Source organism: Taeniopygia guttata, chromosome 8 (assembly GCF_048771995.1).
Source record: "Taeniopygia guttata chromosome 8, bTaeGut7.mat, whole genome shotgun sequence".
NCBI classification, from domain to species: Eukaryota; Metazoa; Chordata; class Aves; order Passeriformes; family Estrildidae; genus Taeniopygia; species Taeniopygia guttata.
Window position 1 is genome coordinate 13,463,319 of NC_133033.1, and position 24,342 is coordinate 13,487,660.

The window sequence follows — 24,342 nt, forward strand, 5'->3', positions numbered from 1 at the left end:
CCTAAAAACGAAACAAGAGTTCTTCATAATTTCACTATCTAAAATAAACAAAAAAAATTAAATAAAATAACAAATTAATAAAATAAAACCCCAAGTGTCTTTTACAAATCTGCAGTATCATTTGGGAGTGCCTAAAATCCAAATACAAAAGGATTTGTATACCAACATGACAACTAAGTAAGAAATAGACATTAAGAATTAAACTCAATTTGATATTTTCAATTCAGTTTGATTTTTACTTTTCTTTATGGTTGAAAAAATGTTTTTAAGATTATAACTTTCATGGAATTCTGCAGTCCTACAAAATATCACTTAGTAGTTTAAATCTGTGTCACCAAGTAGGAAAAAATATATGCTTGATATTAAAAAGAAAAAAGTAACAGAAATAGATTTCATTTTCAACCCACTGCCAAAATCCATCTGACAAATGCTTGGCCTTTTGCCTATCATAGTTGAGGCTGACACGAAGATTTGTCAAACTAGGTTGACATAACTATATGAGTTCTATTCTTTACTTTGGGAGGTTAGCAAGGAAAATTCCTAGTAGAGGTGGTAACATTCTGGAGAGCAGCAGTAAGCCATTGGATAATGATTTGTGGAAATTAAGGAGATGGAAAACAAATGCTATGTTGTCAGATAGCCATCTTCACCAGAGCAAACACAGGCAACAGTGAAACACTGAAGCAAGCATAGATATTCCTACACATACAAGCACATACACATTCTAAGTTGCGCTTTCTGACACTAAGTTGCAAAGACTAATAATTTAAAGTTAAATACTCCTTCTTCAGCTTTAATTAGATCCTGTTTTGGTATGTTTTACCTTATAACTTTAGTAATATGAAGAAACAGACTCTAACAAACTCCATATTTTCTTCAGTCATGCCCAATCTTGAGAAATGGTACTCTTTCTATGGCATACCATGACAGCAGAACAGAAGATTAAACTGGCTGTCTGGATCTTTGAATCCAGTGCCAGAAGCTGATGTATCATAAATTTTTTTCTGAATATTTCAGATATTTGTACTCTTCTTAGAAATTCATCCACATCTTGGTCATGCCTGGCCAAGGCACTAAACTTTTAGTGTGGTTAACTGTTACTTAGAGCTTTCTTTACATTTCCTGGTTTCTTCTCACTCTGTCCTCCCATACACCTTTCCTTTGCATTTCCTAATCCAAGAAGTACAAGGTCTTACTACAATCATATCTGTGGTTTTTAAGTTAATTAGAGCATACTCGGTGATTAAATATTTCAAACTGTGAGAGAATAGAATGTTTGACAGGGTTATTCCTCCTGTTTGTCCAGAAAGGACCAGTTAATTTATCCTTACACAACCATATGTCCTTTATTCCTCATTTCTGAATATTAAGAATAATAATGACTCTGTTGTTACTCTCACAGTCCCTTTGTTTCAAGACTAATAATACAAAGGTCCCTCTTCAGCTAGGAGTTTTTGTTTCTTTTTGTTTGCTTGCTTTTCCTAGTAGAATTTAAAATGCACATCATATGTTTTATTTGATATCATAAAACTAAGAGGTTTATAATGCTATTATTTACCGTATTTTGTTAACTTTAATGCAAATAAAATATAAAATATTAGAACAGATTTGAAAGACATAAATTTGAGAAGAAAGATACAGTCCTGATGCTGTATATTGTTATATATTAACTTCCTCTACATGTGACGAGTTACTGGACTTGTAACACTTCAGCAGTTCTATACACAAAAGTCAGACTGAAGGAGTTCTGTAGATCAGGGAAAGACATGGTTCAAATTGTGAGCTCATAGTAGAAACCACTGAACATTTTTGCATCTGGAAACTGGTTGTAGTAATAAATGATATGACTTTGGGAAACTTTTGTTGTGGTTCTTTAATCTTTTAGTTTTCAACTGAGACGTGTTTCATTAAAGTGGGGGATGCCTATTCAAGGGCTGCCTTTATAATTTGTGTTAGTAGTACAGATTGAGATCTGGTTTATGTGTATGATTTCAGCAATGAAGGTTTATTGTATTTACTGAACCATATGTTTTTCTACAGCCTGCTTGGAATTTATGATGAGATTGTTTTGGTTTAAGTTGACAACTACAGTATGTTTCAAGTCAACTGATTTCCACTGAAAATTGCAACCTCTAATGAAACGAAATTTTGAAATTTTCAGGCAATTACATTTTTCAGCTTTGGAAATAGGGTTCTGTTACAAGGATTAGTTTGGGAATTTTTTATCATTTTGCTGGGTTTTCTGTTTGTTTGTGTTGGGTTTTGTTTCATTTTTCTCTACAAATTGATAGAATTCTTTGAAATGTCTTATTATTGTATATTTTGGTAAATTCATTATTTTGTGTAGGATCTAGAAACTGAGAGTTCTATATTTGTAAGTGTCCATTCCATTAATAGAAAGAGCAAAAATCAGACAATTTAGAAACACTCATCAAGCACCCCTTACTTCCCTGAATTTGAAACATATCACATGATGATTTCTGAAGAATATCAGCCTAACAAGACTAACACAGTAGGTCCTGAAAAGTAAGGGTTGCACATAAAATGCAGAACAAGAAGTACCATCCAGATGGATAGAGCAGACTGGCTTCTCATTCACTTAATGGAACATCTGCTGGAGTCCTTGGATGAGTTGTTTGAACCACTAACTCACCACAGCAGGACTATCTGAATTCCATAAGATGTCAGTTTCAAATCTTGGTTGCAGCTCTCCAAATTCCTCAGCTGAATCAGAGGTGTTCTCCGGTATATCCTGCTGGAAGGTCTCTTAGGTGTAGTCTTTGGATCAATGCGCACAGACACGCTCTGCCTCAGATTTGCATGGATTATACAGACACTAAAGTATGGAGTAATCTGTGGGTGCATTTTTTGAGAGTTTCTTCACCATTCCCCTGATTGCATGTGCCCTATATTGTGCACTGAAATAATTTCTTTATAAATCATAGACATTATAACTGTTGTGTTGTAAAAAGGAGACATTAAATATCCTTCAAATATTACATATTTCATTGAAATTCACAATAGCATAACAGATGCAAATTTCAAACTACAAATTCTTTTAGCATTTGCAGAATGAATGGGAAAAGCCAATGTATAAAGCCTAGCCTGTGTCATTTCTTTTTACTTTCCCAAGACCATCATGTTGGCTAGGAACTAAATATAGTATTTACTAAATAAATTATATTATCAAATGTATCATTTTAATTGGCCATATGACATGGGAAACATTGACAAGGAAGGAACAGAAAATGTGTAAGGTATACTGCTAAGCACAGTCTTTATTTCCCCCTCACTCTGGCAAGCCAGGCTTTCTTTCTCATGTCAACAGCCTAACCTAAGAGCAGCTGCCTTAAAAGGGTTCATCATTAGAAGTACTTTACAATGCACAATTACTTCCATCTTTGCAAATAAATTGGTCAACATCAGCACACTGGATTTGTTTGGGAGGGATTTGGATTTTCAGCAGTGCTGTGGTGCTGTGTTTTGGATTTGTGGCTATAAAACTGCTGACAATGCCCCAGTGTAAAGCCATTTCAGCGCTTTCTCTTTTCCTCTCCCTCCCCAGTGAGTAGGCTGGGGGCAGGTAAGAGATTGAAGAGAAGTGGCTGGGCTAGTTGACCCAAACTGACCAAAGTGATATCCTAAACCACATGACATTGTGCTCAGCAGTAAAAAGGGAAAGGAGGGGAAAGGAGGAACGTTTGTGTTTGCAGCATTTGTCTTCCTAAGCTATCATTACATTTGTTTAGGCCCTGATTTTCAGAAAAAGGCTAAAGGTCTGCCAACTTATCGGTAAATGCATTCCCCTTCTTCCTTTGCTTATAGCCACAGCTTCTGCTATTAAGCTGTCATCATCCTGATCCACAAGTCTTCACACCTTCCTTCTATTTTGTCCCACTTCCATGGGAGGAGTGAGTGAGAAATAGGGTGGGCATTTTACTTCTAGCCAAGGCTAATGCACAACAGTTATGGTATCAGGAATGCTGATTTGTATTAATATGTGTCAGTGGTCAAATGATACAAGGCAGTTACCAAATAAATTTCTAGATAAATTGCAGACTCTTCATGAAAAAAAAAAAAAAGAAAAAGTTTAAGATAAAACAAATTTTGGCTAGGAGGTAAGAGATGAATAAACAATTTCCATGCTGAAAAGTCCAGTCTCCTTGCTTCTCTACAAAGTGATATAACTTATTAGGAACAAAGACAGGTCATCTCAAATATTCAGAAGTCATTGTCTAAAGAAGAAGTAACAGTCTGAATGTATATAAGCTTGCAAGCATGGATAAGGATAAGTTTCAGTGTGCAAATGTGGAAAAGTTCCAGTGTAAGAGTGATGAAGAAACTGCTAGAAAGGAAGTGGAAGGTTTTAGGAAATATATTTTCTAGGTTACCTCCTTCCTTATATTAGGTTGTATCACTTCTGATTGAGATTAAACAGTTTTGCAATTCAGAAAATTCCCAATAATTTAAAAAAAGCTATTTACAAATTCTCAAAACTTGTCCTGAACTGACCAGTGGAGTAATTCTGATGAATGTACATACAAACATAGCAAGCAAAAAGCCTGACTACTGGGAACTTCCACATTTTAGCAAAACCCAAAGCCATATCATCTACTGGCAGTGGGGTATGAGTTAACATGAACCAGTCCTATAGGAGACAACTACCCCTAAAGCTGTAAAAAATGAAATGAGGTCCATATCATCAAGTTTCAAATGACTGGGTCTTACATAAACAATTATTTTTCTTTTCCTATAACACTCTCCTAATGACTCAAGGTCCCTAACAGTGTCAAGTCTTCCTTTCCACTGTGTATCTCCACTGCATTTCTTTGGTTTCTCAGAGACACATTTTTGCCATATTACCTTGTAGTGTAAGAAACTGAAGGTTCTTTGGCCTATGACCAGAAACTGACATGATACGTTTCAGAAGACTTTTCAGAGCCACATAAAATGCTTTGAAAATAATTTTGGAAGATGAAGGCATACCAAATCTGGTTATGATTATTTTCCCACTGTAATGTTATGTGTCCATGGCAAGTATGTTACATAGAGGAGACATAGGTAGAAAATTAATTTTCATTGCTTTTTCTATGGAAAACATACTTAACTCAGTACCCAGAAAAATACTGACAAAATAGTAAAACTGTGTTTTATATAAATTCTGTGGCAAAAAAAATTCTTAATAGATTTTAAGTGATTCTTTGTGCGGTTCATTTAACTGATGGGATATTATGAAATACACATGGATGTGCTGCACTAAGCCCACTCAATTCTTTACAAACATTTAAAACTTTATTAGCTGATAGAGTAGGAGAATTTTTTTTCTTTTGTTCCTGCTATTTTCATATGTTCAACATATGCTAAATCTCTCTGAAGCCCTGCTGACATTAGAAATCAATAAAACCTACTTGTACTTATATCCAAGCATCATTTGTGAATGGCTTTAACTGTACTTTTATTACATCAAATGCTATGATATGCTTCTGATCAATAAAGAACAAGTCACGAGATGGATAAATTCCATTTGTCACAATCTATTATTGGGTAGAGTTTTACAATATTTCATCCTCTTTCTTTCTTCCAGGGTTGGGTATTTCATGAAATTCTAAGTCTAACACAAAAAGTAAGTTGGAACTTTGTTTTTAACTGGCTTTGACCTTTTAAAAAAATTATTCCAGCGCAGTGTGTCATATACAACAAGTTGTAATTATGCAATCTCTAAAAATGCGAAATGCTTAATGTACCAACAAGTTATCCAATTTAAAAATGGATTTACCATTATAAGGATGAAGTTGAATCAGTGTAAAAGTGAGTATGAGCTTAACACCTTCCTAACTCCATCAAGATTCTATTTTTGCAAGATGCCTCCTCCAAGTTTGCCCTGCCTCTCTTGAATTTTAATATCCTAATACCAGCTTCAGTAGAAAATATAGTAATCAGATAATTATTTTCTAATTACATAAAGTTACTTAAAGGTTAGAGATAAAAAGGAGTGTAAATACTTAGTTTACATTTCATTGTACATTTGCAACTTGACCAGCACTTCTCACCAAACTCCTCTCCAAAACAATGGACTCTATGAAGTTAAACATGTTAGCTTGCTGTTTTTACTGTAGCAAGACCATTCTATTCCAAATAAATGTCTAATGTTTTGTAGGTCTGAAGATTTAGCACCCATTTTATCATCTGTATTTTCTCTTTATCTGTCTTTAAATCATCTTTGTAGCTATCAAGCCCAAGCATTCTAAATTGCATTACAGTGATATTGTGAACTTTATTTTGCCTTTATTAAAATCTGACTCCTTGCTCACTGGTTGTACTTATAGTTTCTCACCTTAGGGGCAAAATTGTTTGCCTGATTCTGATAAATGAACAAAAAGCTTGGATGCCTCTTATTTCAATGCATGGTTTTAAGATTTCTTTGCCTCCTTGCATGGACGTTCAGAATGAAGATGGTACCTAATGGCATTTTACAAGAAGTATTACAAAATATCCTAAGACAGGTGTGTAACTCTTTATTTCCTTCACCCATTTAGGCATACCAATACCCACTTGGCTCATTGAACAATATTCCAAATGAGTTTGCTTGTTTTGGCTTTGATTTTGCTGGGTTTGCTAGAGCTGGCAAGATTATGCAACTGTTTCATATTTTACTTCTATTTTTAAATTTTGAGATCAAAGGCCTAGAAACAGTTCAGTGATTCTACAGCCTCTTTGAAAGGACTTCATTCAAAACAGTGACTAGGTTCCACCTCACAAGATAATATGGCCAGCATTTTACAGAATTGTTGGTAAGGTGGAATGTTACTTAAAAAAAATAATTTTTCTAAGATAACTTCTTTTAAAACACTGTTAGGTACTGTTAGACAATTAATTACCAAAGTGAGATTTTATTTCATGTTTTATATTTTTATAATCCACCAATCCTCTTTGGACATGCAGTAAAAAAAAAAAAAAAAAAAGCTCACAACACTCTAACTTTTCCACAAAACTCTTGGGAGTGTTCAGATCACTACTATAACAATAAATTGCATAAATCCAGAACATGAACACGATTTAAATGTCAAATTCAGTGGACTGACAAGCACTATTAAAGGAAGATAGACAACTTACATATTTTCATGTGATCCATGAATGTAGAAATGGCTGAGACTCCTTGATAACTCTTCCTCTCAATTTTGAAAATTTCACTGCACTGGATAGAATTTAATCACTGAAAAAGAAAAAAATCATATACAGATATACTGTACTTAAAGTCTTGTGGTTTCTCTCTACTCCATTTTACTTTGAAAAAATATAGTTTGGTGTTCTAAGAATTTCCAGGACTTCTTTACTTGGAAGTTTCATTTGCTACTATTCCTGTAATCAACAGAGCCTCACGCTTTACAGCAACACAGACATTTTATACAGAACAAAGGATTCTGATCCATAGTCTTTTAGGGTAGAGGGGGGAGATAACAATAATGCAGAAAAATCTCTTCCTCTTTGAATTTTGTTTTACCGGCTCTCTAAATAAAAATTTATGACCTATTACATCATCTTGGATATGAGTTTATCTCTAGACCAATATCAATAAATAGGAAATGTGATTTCTCCAGGTATCCTAAAAATGGGAAAATCCAGAAACATCATTTTCTGCACAGCTGATAACAAAGGACAAATATAGAAGCCATAAGAGGAAGCCAACCCTTCCTTATAGAGCTCTGATGAAATCCCTCCATTTCGCTTTGACTGACAGATGACAGTTCTCCTATCAAAAGGGCTTGTATCAAATACTATTGCAAAATTAGCCTGTATTTTATCTGAAGTACCACATCTGAAGCTGGTTTGTGATAAATATTTCATGAGGGGTTTTTGGTGGTTTTTAACAGATTACGTTATTCATTTTTAAAAATAAAGCAGTGCATTCAGAAAAGGTACTGCAAGTCAAGTTCTTGGGTTCCACTCAGATTGGATTAATAAACCACATCTGACCTGAGGCAAGGCATTTAGCCTGGTGTTGTCTCTAGCTGTTTGTAGACATGAACCTAAACATAGCCCAGAGTCTCCCGAGTGTTTTCCCCAGTGAGAATGCTGATTTAAAAGCATTATTTATTTATCTGTCTAAATAAACACTACTCATGAACAAAGTCTGGCAGGGGGCATAGCTGCTGCATCACCCTCATTCCTATGCCTTTTATAAAATATTTGACTTCTGCCTACATTTTGGTCAAAAATTGACAGAAAATGAAAATCTATTAATCAGCAAACTTCTCCTTGCTACATTTCAAGATCAAGCCTTTGGTAATATTATGTTCATTTTTTTGGTTTTGACTCTAGATTCAATGATTTTTGCTTACAATTCAGAACCATGTAAGGTCAGAACTTTAATGAGAAAAAGACCTAAACATGAAGAATGTTCCTAAATCCTGAATCCAAAACAACTCAAAGGACAAAGGCAAAAAATTTGCTGTAAGTTTTAGAAAGCAGTAAAACCTTTAATACAGGGGCCACATAGTGCATATAATCCACATAGAAGGGTTGTCATAAGGATACTAATACATTGATTTCCATCTAGATGTAGAATACATTCTGACAGTAGGTAAAGAGTATTTGAAACATTTTGTTTGTAGGTCAGCTACTTTGGCCTAAAGGAATTTGTTCCTTTATCATAAGTTTATATGCATTGCTAGCCTATTAATCATGGAGAATATACTATTCTTCAATATTTTAATATAAATACACATGCAAAACCAAAAAAGGACTTGGAAATGGGAGACATGCAACTGCCAGAAAAAGATATATGCAAAGAGGGTGAATCTTTTATTTTAAAATTTCAAATTACAGTCAAATGATGACAAACAATACATGTGTTTTTCTAAAAACAACCTAACTTCAAATAAACAGGAGCATTTATTATCTCATATAAAATTATCACTCTGCCACACCTTTTCTTTCACACTTAGCCAAAGAGAATAAAACTCAAAAATAAATTCTTGGATTATTAGAAACCAAACCAAATATTACATATCTGGGATAAGGTACAATGAAAATGATATATAGAACATAGAGTTTATTTTTGGAAACTAATATAAACCATAATAACATTATTTGAAACCACCTCTTTACCTTAATTTTAAAACTGAGTTCAACAAAAGATCTCACTGCAAGTCCTGCGAAATATCATTCAGACATTCTGTTCATATGCCTCAAAAACATAGAATTTAATTTTCTTTTATCTCTAACATGAGTAGCATGGTAAGATCACAAGCTGAATTGATCCTGAAATGTTATTTTAGTAGGCTGTAGGAAGTTTATAAATTTAGCATTGCTATGAAACATATTCCAGTGGTCTGTTTTTTTTCAGGACTGCTCAACATAGCACACAGTTGTGCTACAACTGTAGTAGATTGCTGATTCTGAAAAGTCTTTTTTTTGAAGTCACTTCTGGCCCCAAAGAAGTGGCCTTTTTGTCACCTTCAACTCATCAACTGCTCTCTCATATGACATCCAAAACGATAGCTTAGCACTTTGAAAGCACTTAGCACAAATGTTGCCTTATTGTAAAGCCTTTGTCTTTGAATGCCATTATTCTGTTTTCTCTCCAGCTTTCTGAGCAGTTATGTTCAATAGAGTCTGATTCAAAACAAGTGCTGTACACGTGTAGTGCAGCATTTCCCTTTCCCTGCCAGCTCCTGCTATTTATCCACTTTTGTGCTGATAAAGGTATTACATTTCTCAAATAGTTTATCTGTGATTTCCATTTAAGTGAAATATGCCAGTTCTCAGTTGCTTGGGGAGGCATCCTAACCTTGAGCCTTCTCTGTCTTCTAGTTCAACAGAAGAATCCCCTTCTCAGCAATGAACCCTTTCACACACTACATTCTAGTTTCCTGAGCTGGCACAAATTATGCAGCCTGTGTCTGGGGCAGAGGAGCATAATAATCTCAGTTCAGAGAGTAGTTTAAATTTTTCGTATCCAGCTTTCTCAGACTAAAGCAATATCTTAAGAAGTAAATACAAGTCATCTTTCCAAACATGCCCTCATGCAAAAATGTTAATTGCAGTCATTTGAAAATAAATTTTTAAAGTTAGTGAAGAAGGTGTAGAACAGGTCTGAAAATATTGGTCAATTTGAGAAGCAGAGAAGTCAAGGACAGCCAAGTGGTCAAATTCATGAGCTCCAGTGATAATCTTCAGGGGACTTATCTGAACCAACTGTCCCTCTGACAATCCTTTAATAAATTTAAAAAAGTAATTTCACTCATATTTTTTATGTTAGTCTGATTCTCCGTCAGATCTTGACTAGACATTTATGTGTCTGCAAATTAACAAAATAGAACTTAAAAAATAATTTTTTTAGGAAGTAATATAGATACTTTTAGCTCAGCACTAAAGAAAACAAAAGAATTGATACATGGATAGCTCCAGCTTTCTTCAAGGCAATCTTTTACGGCTATTTAGCATGTTAGAAAATTCAGCAAAGTGGCTAACTTATACAAGAATTTACAATAATTTTATGTCAACATACATGAAGAGAAAAAAAGTTTGATAGCTTGGTATACATTGTCAGATTTCACAGAATGGATTCTTTTAATCAAAATTAACATGGACATTAATGTCCTGTTTTCCCCCTTATATAAATTTTACAGTGACATAATTATGTTCAGTGCAGTTATTTCTAACCTACAATATGGCATGTGAGAAGGATCAGATTGTGAGACTTAAATGTACAATTTCACAATATAAATAAGCAACATTTACTGTGAATCAGAAACTTCTAAAATGGGTAGGGAGCTGAGTACAGGAATATCATTATGTTGGGTGGGAGAGGTTTAGTACTTCTGTTCTTAAAAAAAAATGGCAACAAGAAAACCCAAACTTCAGCAATATTGTACATAATTGTATTAAGCTTTCTGGATTCTTTCTTGGTATGCAATTTTAATATCCTTCTCTCTTTGACAAGGTCAGGTCTGCTTTCTCTTTTAGGCAGCTCACAACATTCAAGTTATAGCTAATTGGTTTGATTATTTATTCTGTAACCTCTAATTCCCCATGACCTTTTCAAAGCCCATTTTCAATTTAATGAGCCAAACTAGTAAAGCTTATACTGGACTTTTGATGAGGTCTGTCAGAACGCCTTGACAAATTAAGTGTTCCACATTCTAGGTTACTTTCAGACCAAATGCAACTGCAGAGTTAATGTTGTTATTTTTCTTTTAAGGTATATCATTTGTCTGTACAGAACCATTGATTTTCACAGAAAAAAACACAACCAAACAAAAGATATTTATTTTTCTATACTACCCATACAAATGTGGATATATATTTGCATGCATCCAACACTGTAATCTTTTTCTTATCCCCCTCTCTATTTGATAAGGTACACTGACTAATACAAGAAGTCCACCAGGCTGAATATTGTAGCTGGGATAGAAACATCCTTACAGAGTACAAACATTCCTAATTAAAAAAAAAAAAAAAAAAAAAAAGGATTAAGAAAACATGAACTTTTCCCTTAAGCTAAGTCACCATTGTTCATCATGACCATAATAGAGAACTGTTAATACAAGGGAGGTATAAGTGTTTGGTGTTCTAATTTAAAGTTTATTATTAAAATTGTTATAAATGGCATGACTTCCCTTTTTAAGAAAAGAAATAAAGCTTCCTTGCCACACCCTGCCCCATTTTGACAGTGGGATGCAGTGTTGACTTGCTTCAGGAAAGCTGTTTTTTCCTTGGCTTTGAAAGGTATACATTTGTACTTTTTTTTAAATAAAATTATCTCTCTGAAGTAAATCACAACTCCATTATCTAGTATAATGAATGGTTGGGATATGCAAAATGGTAGGAGGAGACAAAGTCGGGGGAGAGGTGCTGCAAGCAGCTAGTTAACACCTTCTGGAAGGGACTGGGTACCTTACAATTGACTTGAGTTAATCTCCACCATTCTTCCTAGCTCTCACTTTTCCCATACCATGGTACAAAGACACCTCTGTGATGTCATCCTTTGCAAACCATATGTGCTATCCAGCAAGTGTCTGAAGAGGCTTCCAAGTTTTGTTTCAGAATTTTTTTAGTTTTTTTATCTTTTTTAAGATTCTTACTATTAAATTAGATTTTCTATTATATTGGTTTAGAGCAACTTTATATTTAAATTACAGTGAATAAAGTTCAAACTAAAAACTGAAGCTTAGTGCCTTGGTGAGTATGAGCTAGACTTGTGTATGCAAAGCTAATCCTACACATCGATTTTTAAAAATTTTTCTATTTCTTAAGTGAGGTTTTGAGGTTATATTTAACCACTTTTATGGAAATCATGTATTGTGTGGGTCAATTTTATTTTTCTATATTAGAGCAATATTTTTGTCATTCCAAGAGATATTGCTGTACATTTTAATCAAGATAAGGAGATATCAGCATATTTCTAGAGCAGTTACAGTCATGTTATAATTGGAATGAAAGGCAATTCAATAGCTGAGATTACACAATATCAAAGGACAGGAAGGTAGAAAAACCTCCCAAAGGCTGACCTGTGGCCCAATAAAAAGAAAGTGACAGAGATATCATTATCCCTAACAGAAAGAAAGACAAGATCATTCCTGAGAGAGCAGACAAGAGAAGATGAGCATATGCAAAGTGGCAAGGATTAACATTGTAAGGAATGCTAGTACTAAACTGCAGCTGTGAAAAAAATCTTATTCTTTGCATTCATACTCTTTTGTAGGTGAATTATTTATCAATTAATCCTGAAAATGGTGGGAGGATTACCATTTTTAGGTGTTTACATGTGTGAAGGCAAACAATATAAAGCAAATTAGTGCAGTGACAATTGTCAGTACACATCTTTATTCCCTGTACCATGCTGCTTGGGGAAAGAAAAAAGTGAAGGGAATATACACAACTATCTTTTTTATTTTTTAAGTTATTCAGTCAGCATTAGACAGAGGTAATAAAGTGACTACACAATGTACCAAGGGCTCATCTGGCTCACTGGTGAGGCTGCAAGCATAGTGCTTTTACCCTGAAGGGGCTGCAAATTTTTGAAATCAACAACTTGATCTTCTGAGATTGTGACAGCAGGTCTGTATCTTTTTAGTGCAGCATGTCAAACTGAAGAAAATAGGTAAAGCAACATGGGACAAATGTTTTGACCTCACAGTACCATGCTACAGTGATGAGACACTACAAGCCTTATCTTTTTCCCGTTAATGTTTGCCAGGAGCAATACCTTCTGCTGTACTTAGGACTGGTTTTGTTTTTGTACATGTTCTGCTATACACTGGCAGAGGAAGTTGTTAAAATTAACTGTTTCTAAATATCCTTTCTATTCCATTCAGAAATATATAAATCTCAAAGTCAGTATAAATACCTTTTTTTTCAGATCAGATAAAGGATATGTAAACTTCAAGATCCTTTTCAATAGTCAAAAAATATTTTGAAAAGATCTTGAGATATAATAATTGCCAAGGGAAAAATAACTCCAGTGCATTGTTAGCATATGAAAATATCAAAAGTTGCCTTAACAAAATTCAAAAGGTAAACCTCTGATAGTGCATATCTTCAAGGGTCAGATAGAGTTTCATATATTTTTTTAAAGAGATTTTTCTTGTTCTTGTATTGTTAGCAATGGTACAGGCCTGCTATATAGTGAAATATAAAATAGTTAAATAGTGTATTTGAGCAACAGAGAGTTCTTCCACTTCCAGCTCCTCAACACCAAACTGGATGGTTTTATTTCCATTCTTCAAGAAAAGGGGAAGCAAAATCCTACATAATGATCATAAAATAGTTTGAATTGGAAGAGACTTTTGGAACCTTTAAAGTTCATCAAGTCCGACCCCCCTGCAATGAGCAGGGATATCTTGGGTGAGATCAGGTTGCTCACAGCACTGTCCAGCCTGACTCTGAATGTTTCCAGGGATGGGGCATCCACCACTTCTCTGGGCAACCTGTTTAAATGTTTCACTATTCATAAATAACTTCTTTTTTATATATAGTTTAAATCTACCTATCTTTTATATAGCTATTGTTGCTTTCTATAATCTACCTGTCATTTCTCAATCATATCTCTCTTCATCAAAATTTTCAGTTCAACAAATCAAATAAACAAGAAAGAAATAATTCAATATACAATAAAGCATTAATTAAATCCATGGGATAGGTGACTACAGGCTCCTTCAGGCTTTTGCAGTGAAAACATTCTGAACAGAATTAAAAATCATTTTATCAGTTCATAAAGTAATGCTTTTGTTGATTTCTAAATATATCAATAGAGTCAACAACAAGAAAAGGGATTTTGAAAATCTCACTATGTGTCTAAAAGAATTTTACCTAGGATTAATATGCAAAAATATTATAGTATACATAATAGTAATTATTAACTGTGAGTACACACACTTCAAAAATAACAAGACTAAGCCATTCTAAAAACTTGTATGTATGTACAGCACAAGAGTCTTAGTGTCACAATTGTACCATTGCATAAAGAATCTGGGGCAAAAAAAGTATTTTAGGAATTTGGGGGCAGAATAGTGGTTTTCTTCTTCTTCCTCATTAAATATGTTTTTTTCAAAATGCTTCTTATATCTGATGTTCTATTACATAGCAAGAGCACCACAATTACTGTGCTAAGTTCAGAAACCTGAATCTATTAATGAAAGTGTGTGGGATATTTACATTTCTTTTGGAGGATGACATTGAAAGAGCAACATTTACAGAAGAGCAGGACTGCTGAATATTAATAAAAATATGGTGCTCAGTTTTCTAGATACAAATAGGGAGGTGTGTCTACTGCTAATTTCAGTGTGAAATAATTTGTTAATCATAAGCAGACAGCCAAAAACCAAGTACTTCCAAGAGAGTCTGCAAGGGCAGAAATTTATTTTCAGTTTCCATTTTTTCTGCCTAAATTAATCATGAGAACACTCAATACATTATTTGTTGTTTTCTAGCATTAAAGCTGTCATAGTTTGGCACAGATCAGAAAACACACCAGTGTTACCTTAGGCAATGAGTCACATGTCAGCAATAGCATCCAACGTTAAAAGCCCACAAAATGAAAATTCTTCACCCATAAGTGAAGGTGTTCTCTGTGGAAGTACCACAGGAAGTACTTCCCTTGGGAATGCAGATGTCTCAAGAATCAGGGAATTAGATCTTGTATTTAGAACTAAAAATTGAAACTCTTCCACTACGGAATAACTTTATGCCACTCTCTGACAGTGAAACAATGCTTTGTCATAATTTTGCTATCACAGTGATATTTATATGTCCTGATAGTGTGAAACGCAATTTCTCTTTCTTAGGAAGAGAGAGCTATTTTTTGCTATTTACCATGGGTTTAGGTTGACATATTTTATTTACATCTTGTTTCTCCCCATCTGAGGTTTCATACTGATGGTCCTTTGAGAAAGCTTAGTGCCCCAAAGCACTACCTCTTTCAGTGTTTTGTTGAATTTGAATTAAGCTTCCCTGTAGAAAGTTGCAAAATTGTTCAAAATTGACTCTAGGCATCCTAAGAACCCTAAAGCTTCTAAGGGACTTGTTTAAAGCTAAAAACTGAATATCTCCTAAAGGAAAACTACATGTCAGATTTATATTATAATGTGTTATTGTGCTTTTCCTTCTAATTGGGTTTGAAGCCAAAATGCTATTGTTTTGCAAATGCTCCTGTTATTATTATTGCCACATAGAAAACCAAACAATGAAACAGCATATCAAAAAAAAAAAAAAAAAAAAAAAGGCACTAGAACAATAGCAATTCTGACAATTCTAACAATTTTTCCATTCATTATTTATTTTATTTTATTATACAATCTAATGTGACAAAGGAGTAAGAATTTTTGATATTTGTTTTGAAGTACAGTGAGAGATTATTTTTTGTACAAAAGAAGCAAATTACTTTGAGTGTCAAAGCAGAAAATAGTTTTTAATATTTAGCTTAGCCTCAAAAATTTGATAAGGAATATGAAAAAGTAAATAATATCTGCCAGTAAGGGATATGTGATCATCAGCAAATTTGAACTACAACTATGCACTTCAGCAATACTAAAATACTCTTATTTAATGCTAACAGTGAAAGCATGTAAATATGAGATGCCTAAATGCACTGTTTCTTTAATCAGAAATGAATAACCTGGGCTCTCAAGATAAGCCAGCCTTCTAGACTAACAGAGGTAGTGTGGCACCAGGACTGTGTGTACGCCTGTAAACAAAACAGAATGAGGAGCTTCAGTTGAACACTCCTTACCTGCTGCTAAGGAAGTCTGCCTCCTGAGAGACATTTCACATCAGATCCAGTTCCTTTATTCAGAAATTATCTGAGATTTGGGTATCCTCAACAAGCCTGACAAAGGTGCCAGTGTTGGCGCAGTGACACTATGCCACGCTTCATTACTTTGAGATACAGCATAACACTCAGACCTTAAATACACAAAAAAGCATAAAACCACTGCACTCAAAATTCCAGTGTAGTAATTATTCAGATTCTTGAAACAAACATTTAAATTGTAGTTTACTGCACAGATTAAAATTCTGTTCTCTCAATGTCTACATGTTTCTGCACTACAGGAAACAGATGGCCTTTGACATCAACCAATCTCTGGAAAGAAAAAGGAAGGGAGTTCAAACACAAGTCAAGTCAATGGGTATTTCAGGTTGCCTATTAACTCATAAATCCTTAACAAGTTTTCATCTCAACCCAGTCTACACAAGAAGAATTCTTACCCTAAACTCACTTGCATTTTAATTCTCAGTAAGAAAATAACAGAATAAGGTTAAGTACCTTTTATCCCACAGTTTTAATACACTTGAACAGTATAGAAAAATCTGCTTTATAGGAGACCAATTTTAGTGCAGCCATCCACACCAGTTAGTTCACAGTACAGTTAAAGAATCCACGGAAGATGTAATTGAAAACATTTGTAATCCAGGCTATATCTCACAGGAACACTTTTCAATGCCTCGCATACTAGTTAGAGTAGGTCCTGAGGATGCTTATCCCATAGGCTACCAGTATTTTCACCCACTTAATATAGTCCAGAATATTTTGATTTTCAGTTTTGGCATTAGATGGACTTCATTAAACACAGCAAATGTTTAAACTCTCAGATATGTTCATATTATGGTAACTATATACAATAGTGGGCAGACTGTATAATCTGAAGGTTCCAGCACAAAAGGTCAACAGTCAGGCCAACATGCTTTATGCATTTATCAATTGCCAGTGGGTCATACAATTCATTGATAATTATATCTGTTATCAAGTGGTAACCTACATTAGAAACAGAAGATGGGTTTTAATTCATTTAAATGAATATGTATTCATAAGAGAAACAGGGTTAATTGTACATACATGAGATAGAAGTACCTTTGTCTAATCTGGGAATTATTATTATATAGTTATTTCACTGAATTACTGCAAAACTTATCTTTCATTTTCAATATACATGTCACTAGAATAAAGCATGATTTCTTAGGATGCTTCCTTTAATTAAAGTACAAAAAGACTTTTCTCATTCAGAAGCTAAGCACAATAGGAAGAAGGAAGTTTACATGCTTGCAGTTTCAAGCAAGGACCAAGACATTGTCCCTCAGCATGACTCATTACCAGGAATTCATAGTTGATTCCTGTTAGGTTGCACATCTGACTCATGTCCTTTCACAAGGTACAGTGCAGAAGATATTCCAAAAGTTGTAAGACAATAATTCTCAAATATACTAAGGAGACTTACAAAACGGAGCTATTTCAGTCTCCTGGAAATGAATAATGAGAACTGTTTCAGCCATTATTTGCAAATATTTATTCTCCAAGGCACAAGGCCATAATTACCAAGGTTTTAACAATGCAAATACTGGGTAGGTACACTTCCCAAACATTTTTGGCCCATTAATATTATGTTGCATAACGAATAGACAAGCCACTACTGCTATCTCTAGGTATATATAGATATTTAACATATTTAAAATAACTTTAAAAATCACTTTGAATTTCTAAGAAGGTTTTTTTCTCCACTTTTAAAAAAGTGTTTGTTTTTCTTTCTTTCATTTTTAAATTCTTTACTAGCACAAACACAAAACTTATGTTTTTTATTTTGCTGTGCTCAAAGTTTCTCTGGGAAACAGACAACTCAGTCCTTGTAGCTTTAACCCCATATTTAACTCTCTCCATGGACAGTCACTTTACTGTGAAAGTTCAGTTCTGTAAATTAAAATCCAGTGCCACTTCTTTGGTATTAATGGCAGACTCACTTGACAAAGACATGGAAACTGTGTTCCAGACTAAGTGAAAATATTTTCTTTACCACACAACAACAAATAGTTATTCAATACAGCTAAACAAAACTGGCTTGTAGGAAATTTTCCCTACTTTCAACTATATAAGTTTTTCCTTTGTTTTCATCACCAGAACATCATCTGATTATTTTTTTCTTATGAAAATTACCATTTGGCTTCTAACAGTCAATCATGAAACTTAAAATCAAGTCAAACCAGAAAAGAAAGTATTTATAGTAGCATTATAACTTTACTTATTATATGACTAATCATTTCAGCTCTAAAGCAAACTTCTCAGTATGACCATTCATGAGGGTCTAAAGGCCCTTTACAGCAGTGACTGTACAGTGACTTGACTCCCTACACACCCACAGGCACAGTCAGAGCAGGTTTCCCTTGGCAGATTAGCTGTTTATTTTCACAAACCCATTTCTTCAGGCACAGTAACACAGAAAGAGCCAGAGCTGGTGCCTCCCCCAGCAAAGGAAGCCCTGGGCTTTCATCCTCCCCCTCTCACCTGCCTGTGTGCAAGTCTCGCTGTTCCTCCTGAGTCTTTGGCTCCTGCTGCCTCTCCCAGAGTCTGTTCACAGTGCCTTGGTCTTTGTGCCCTTTCCCAAGGAAAAGGCAGTTGGGACAGGCAGGCAACTCTCTCCCAGTCCCAAGGGTTCACATTCATGGCTCTTGTCTCTCTGGGGTCCTACCCAGAACTCAACCTGCACCTTGAACTACAGCTTGCAAATCAAGCTCTCTGCACCAGACATGTTCTTTCACATTAACCGTACTTCTGCAAACAGAATTTCTTTTCAAAAGAGTCCCTAGAGAAAGAGATTTTCCTGATAGAGGACAATCTTTATAATCTCTCCCTGATTTCAGGTAAATAGGCATAGAAGCCACAAAGTCCTTTGTGCTTTGTCCTCATTTGTATTCAGAGGTCAAACCAATTGAATAAAATGGCAACTAGCAGGTCCATATAATGTGGTTACAGGGTGGCCCAATGGTCTCCATGTGCACCTCATTAGATCTAATTGCATTGAAGTGAACTGTAATTCACTGTTAATCTAAAAGAGCCAAGAGGATGGAGTTCTTCACACAAAGTGCAGTCAGGTAGGTAATTTCAAGCGTGCTTTGTGTCCTTGCAAATTACAGCAGAGTTAAGAGAAAGCTTGCATATTACTGACAAAATGAAAAGGCCAGTAATTGGTAGATCAGGCTGGAGAGAAAAAGGCTTAATACCTAAGCGCAATGCAATTTTTGCTGACAAAAATATCAGGGATGTGCATACATTAGACATCCATCATTTTGCTAGAATACTATTCAAATCATTTCTTATTTGTTCAAGGTCTCATCCCGCTCCCCAGTCTTCATACTCCTGAAAAAACCCAAATATTTCTGCATACAGAATATTCAGGGAGAGAGTGATGCTTCTGCTTAAAACTCCCCTGTGTGTTTTATGATGGAAACTTTATTGCCAGCTATTTGTGAAGCCTTATGTTCCTGAAGCTAGGTTTCCCCCCTCGATTATGAGAAACAAAACAAAACCAAAAACAAAACCAACCAAACAAATCAAATAAGCAAGGAAAACAAATTGGAAGAGAAGTATAGGCATTTCAAGATTAAATCCAAAATCTAGCCTTTGGGCAGCATAAATGTTTACTTCAGCTAACATCTGAGTACTGTTATAGGTTTCAGATTAGGCCTCTCATAACTGGAGCTCTTCCTGTTTCGGACCTATTAAGTCTTACTTTGTATGTCCAACACAAGGAGAACAATTTAAAACGATAATGAAGAAATAATTAAATGCCATCACAAAAGCAATTTTATGTAAGACCGATAAGCGTAGCCACCTAGAAATTTTAACCAGTCTAGCTGAATATTCATAACTCAATTCCTAACTGTACTACTCATTAAAACAGCATTTAATTTGACCACATTGTGAGGCATCAAATCAGGGAGTAGGACTATGTTGTGCTGGGTAGCATGAGGACAAAAACTGTCACTTCCCAGGGACTGCAAAACAAACTGGACAGACCAGTGTGATGCAAGCAGAGACAGGTGCACAAGGAAGCTGGGAAAGTAAGAAATGCAACATCCACAGAACACCCACAGCCTGACATTTCTTCTCATTTCTTTCATAGGCATTAAAACAAGGGAGAGTTTTAAGGACTTGAATTTAATGAGGTCATTGTTAAACATTTATGGCAACTCTAAAGTACAGGGTCAACATAGAAGAAAGCAGAAAAGTGCTTGTTTGAAAATCTAACAAGTGGGCAATGAATGTATAATGGGAGGCAGAAGCTGACAATTCCACTGAAAGGGAAGACAGACTACTCTGCATTATTATATCATACAATAGCAAGAGAGGCTTTGTTTTAGCATTCATCTGGATGTGATAAACTTGTCAAGGCCAGAAAAAAAGCTCTATTATGACAACAGAGACATAAGATGTTAGGTGCATGAACAAGAGTTTTAAATGTTTCCCTGTCAGTCCAAACAATCATTTGAGAGATGTTATTCAAAAAGTAATTGCAAGAATAATTATAATATAATAATAAACTTAGCTAGAAGAGGTCTGAGGTTATCATGATTAAACTGGGCCTCCATGAGAGGCAAGGTAGAAGAAAATGAAAGCTAAGCAGGGAAGGCCTCAGGCAGGGGAAACATCTCTAATAAAATTTTCTTTTTCTGGTTTATTCATCTACAGCTGGATCAGTCAGTTTCATTAATTTGGAGGTAATGATAATGAGAAACAAGGGTTATACTATGAAAAAGTAGAAAATAGTCCAGAGGTGACATCTTTGTTTAAATCCCTGGCATAGGAGTTTGGACACAGTAGCTGAAACTGAATTTGTACACAGCGTTACTGTGCTTTTTCATTTATTAATTTAAAAAGACATATTCTAAGAGATGGCCTGCACACTTGCACTAAAGCAGAAGGTGGAGATTACATTTTCCAGCTTTCCGATTGCTTGGAATTTTTTTCTGAAATCAGGGAAGCAAAAGATGATACATGAAAAATATTTCCATGAGCCAGCAACTACACATGTTAATGACTACAATATTGTGTAAAAACAGAAGCTTTCAAGGACAATATGTAACACTGATGCATTTACTTGACAGACAGGTAGATAATGTAGTTTATAAGAACTGCATACTCTCAAGCCATGGGAAAATATTTCAATTTACTCTATGCAAAAAATATTTATTTGTTTTACTTAATTATTTATGATAAAGCAATTTATTTGGAACTATTGGTAAAAACTTCTTCATCCCTTGTGGTGGGATATTTCTTGAGAGAAATCAAGTGAAGTTCTGCATGAAGCTTCACAGATTACAAATCACTGCTAGAAGTACCTGAAGATAAATTTCTCCGTTTCATTCAGTTTTGAAATGAGAATTAAATCCCAGATTATTTGATCCAGGGTGCGACCCCAACCTGTGTTTCTTTATTTGCGTAAGGTGTCACAAAATGTCCAAAACTTTTTCTCACTGCTTTCAATCACAGTCAAGCTAACACTGTCACCTGATTTCTGAGGAGGTCGCTTGCACTGGAGAGACTCTGTGATGACCCCTAAAAAGAATGAGAGGTAAATAGAATTAATTTCACTAATAGTAGAAGGAAAAAATATAAATGTTGCCAAAGCAACAAGCACAATTGTCTGATAGAGGAAGGAGATCCCTTCCTGAAGCCCTCCCCAGCTGCTTTCATCTGCTGTACTTCAACTGATCATCTTCACTAATCTTTCACATAAGAGGAGGATCTTTAATCCCCTCACTGTTTGCTTATGAGAGAAAAAGCATCCATATAAAGAAGAATTCACCCTGAGGAGTGTCAGATGCTGATGGTGGGAAGTTTAAATTGTTAGCATTACTTTCTGAACCTAGTGCTTCTTTAATTCTAATTAAAATGAGTGTCAATTGCATTACTTCAGGAACAACAGAGAGACGAAATTTGATATACCACTCTTGTTGTATCATACTGTAGCTTCTATATAATTTTCCCTGTTCTGATCCTTTAGGCACAGCGCTTTAATCATTAAATGTCCCTGAAGACATTAGGTTGCAAAACAGCTAAGTAGTTACCCTGGTCATACCCACTAAGGATGTGCCTTGCATTAAGCATTCTGATTACAGCCTCTATTGTCATGATTTTGTTCCTTGGTTACCAATAAGCAAATTACCAATACACAGAAAGAATGTTTCATTAATAACTCTAATTACATATAATTACAGGATCATATAATGAACATATGATTATGTTCATAGAGGATTAGCTGCTTGAGTCAAAGTAGAACACTAAAGCACTAAACACATAGACAGTGTGAAAAAATATTTTAATTCAACAGACTCATGGACTTTTGAAGAATCAGAAACAACTTGTACAAACTGTGTTGCTGGTGGAGTCATACATGGCAGTGAATAAAAACACTCTTGCTTCCTATTCCATTTAAGATATTCAAGAATTTTAACTCACATCATATTACTGTCCCAGACTTTTCTAAGGCTCTTTTTTGAAGGCCGTCCCACCTATTCTTTAGAATTCTTATTTCTTCATTAGCATATCTAGTACTTCATTTTTGCTTTGAAGGCTTGATTTAAAACAGGGAAAATCTATTTAATGGTTTGGACAGTGAAGTTTTGACAGACCCCTAAATTTATACACATCCTACAGTTGAGTGTTCTGCACTTATATGTGCAGAAGAGTAGTACAACATATAACCAACACCTATGTAGAACAATACAACAAAGATATGGAGAGTGACTATATATTAATAGAAAATACCACAGTGTTCTAAATAAAAATAACTGCATGATCAGTTTATGATTTACTTGCAAGAGACTGCTTTTTATAGTCCAAGGTAAATTCATAAATTGTTTGCTCTTTCTGGCAAAATTACTTTCAATTTAATATCTTTTATTTCTTTTTTTTTTTTTCTTAATATTAAAGAAAAATTACCCTGAAATGTCACTTGATTGATTGTAATGGCCAGCTGTTACAATCTCAATGGAAGTGTAAGAACTGCTGCCTAAGGTGCACTGAAGAGTGCCAAGCCTCATAGCAACTCAGCTCATCCTAAAAAGCACCAGTCTGGAGTGAAAACTGCAATTTAAAATTCTCCCAGAGAACCATTATTTGCAAACCATTGACACAAACAGCTCCAGTCTCCCCATCAGAGTATACCTGGGGAGCTCTTCATCCACAGAGCACTGCATGCTCTGTAACTTTACATACTAGAAGTCCTAAAGAAATTTTGGCTAAAGAGATGTTCTTACAAATGTAAAATGTTAGGGTTTTTTCACGATCCCAAGAGATCATCAATATAATAAAATGCATAATCAGTTCATCTTGATTTAGGATATTTTCAGTATAGAAAACGAAGTCGCTATTGGATAAGTATAACAAAAAATTCAATATCTAAAACAATCTTCTAAGGTAGCTTTAAAGAACAGCGTAATATATTCATAAATGACTGAAATTAAGAGGGACAAATGAATCTATAATTTTGAATCCCTGGAAACTGAATCCCTGGAAACTTAATCCCTAAGGATTTTTATTTCAGTTAGAAATCATTGTGAAAAGGGATTTACATATAAACGCTAGAACATAAATATTACTGTACAATGGAATATGCTGCACAATTTTCCTTCGTTTATACTCACCTTCTATAGAACTCAAAAACCACAAGGTATTAAAAAATCTAATTGAATAATTAATGGAAACCAACATTAAACATGAGTATCTGATGCTTCTATGAGCAATGATTCTGGAAAATACTTGGAATGCTTCATTTTCTTGCTTTTCTCACCCATTTTAAAATGAAATCTGTGTCTGTCTCTCTAGATTATTTACAAACAAAACAAATTATAATAGTTATTGATATATCATTGATTTAAAATGATAGGAAGATTCAGATTGGAGAAACTGGAGATATTTAATAGTTTGCAGACTAAAACTACACTCTTCACAATTCCTTTCAGAGAAATTTATATTTCTATATCTATCCTAAGCATTCTCATTGAGGCATCAGTTACATCTTTAGATAAGTTTTCTGTTCTTTTCTGCTTTATTTTTGGAAAAAAAAAATCTTT

At 34.6% G+C, this 24,342-nt stretch overlaps 1 long non-coding RNA gene across 9 annotated transcripts in view; it reads right to left on the reverse strand.

Annotated features, from left to right (window-relative positions):
* LOC140684628 (uncharacterized) overlaps positions 1-24,342 on the reverse strand; it is a 447,345-nt gene that overhangs the window by 156,965 nt on the left and 266,038 nt on the right. For 4 of the 9 annotated variants that reach the window (XR_012057171.1, XR_012057172.1, XR_012057175.1 and 1 more), the window contains exon 4: positions 21,776-21,823. This is a non-coding gene — a long non-coding RNA (uncharacterized lncRNA). Of the gene's footprint in view, positions 1-6,887; positions 7,214-17,835; positions 21,824-24,342 lie in introns of those variants that run through there. The other 5 variants (XR_012057169.1, XR_012057170.1, XR_012057174.1 and 2 more) reach the window with 2 other exon arrangements.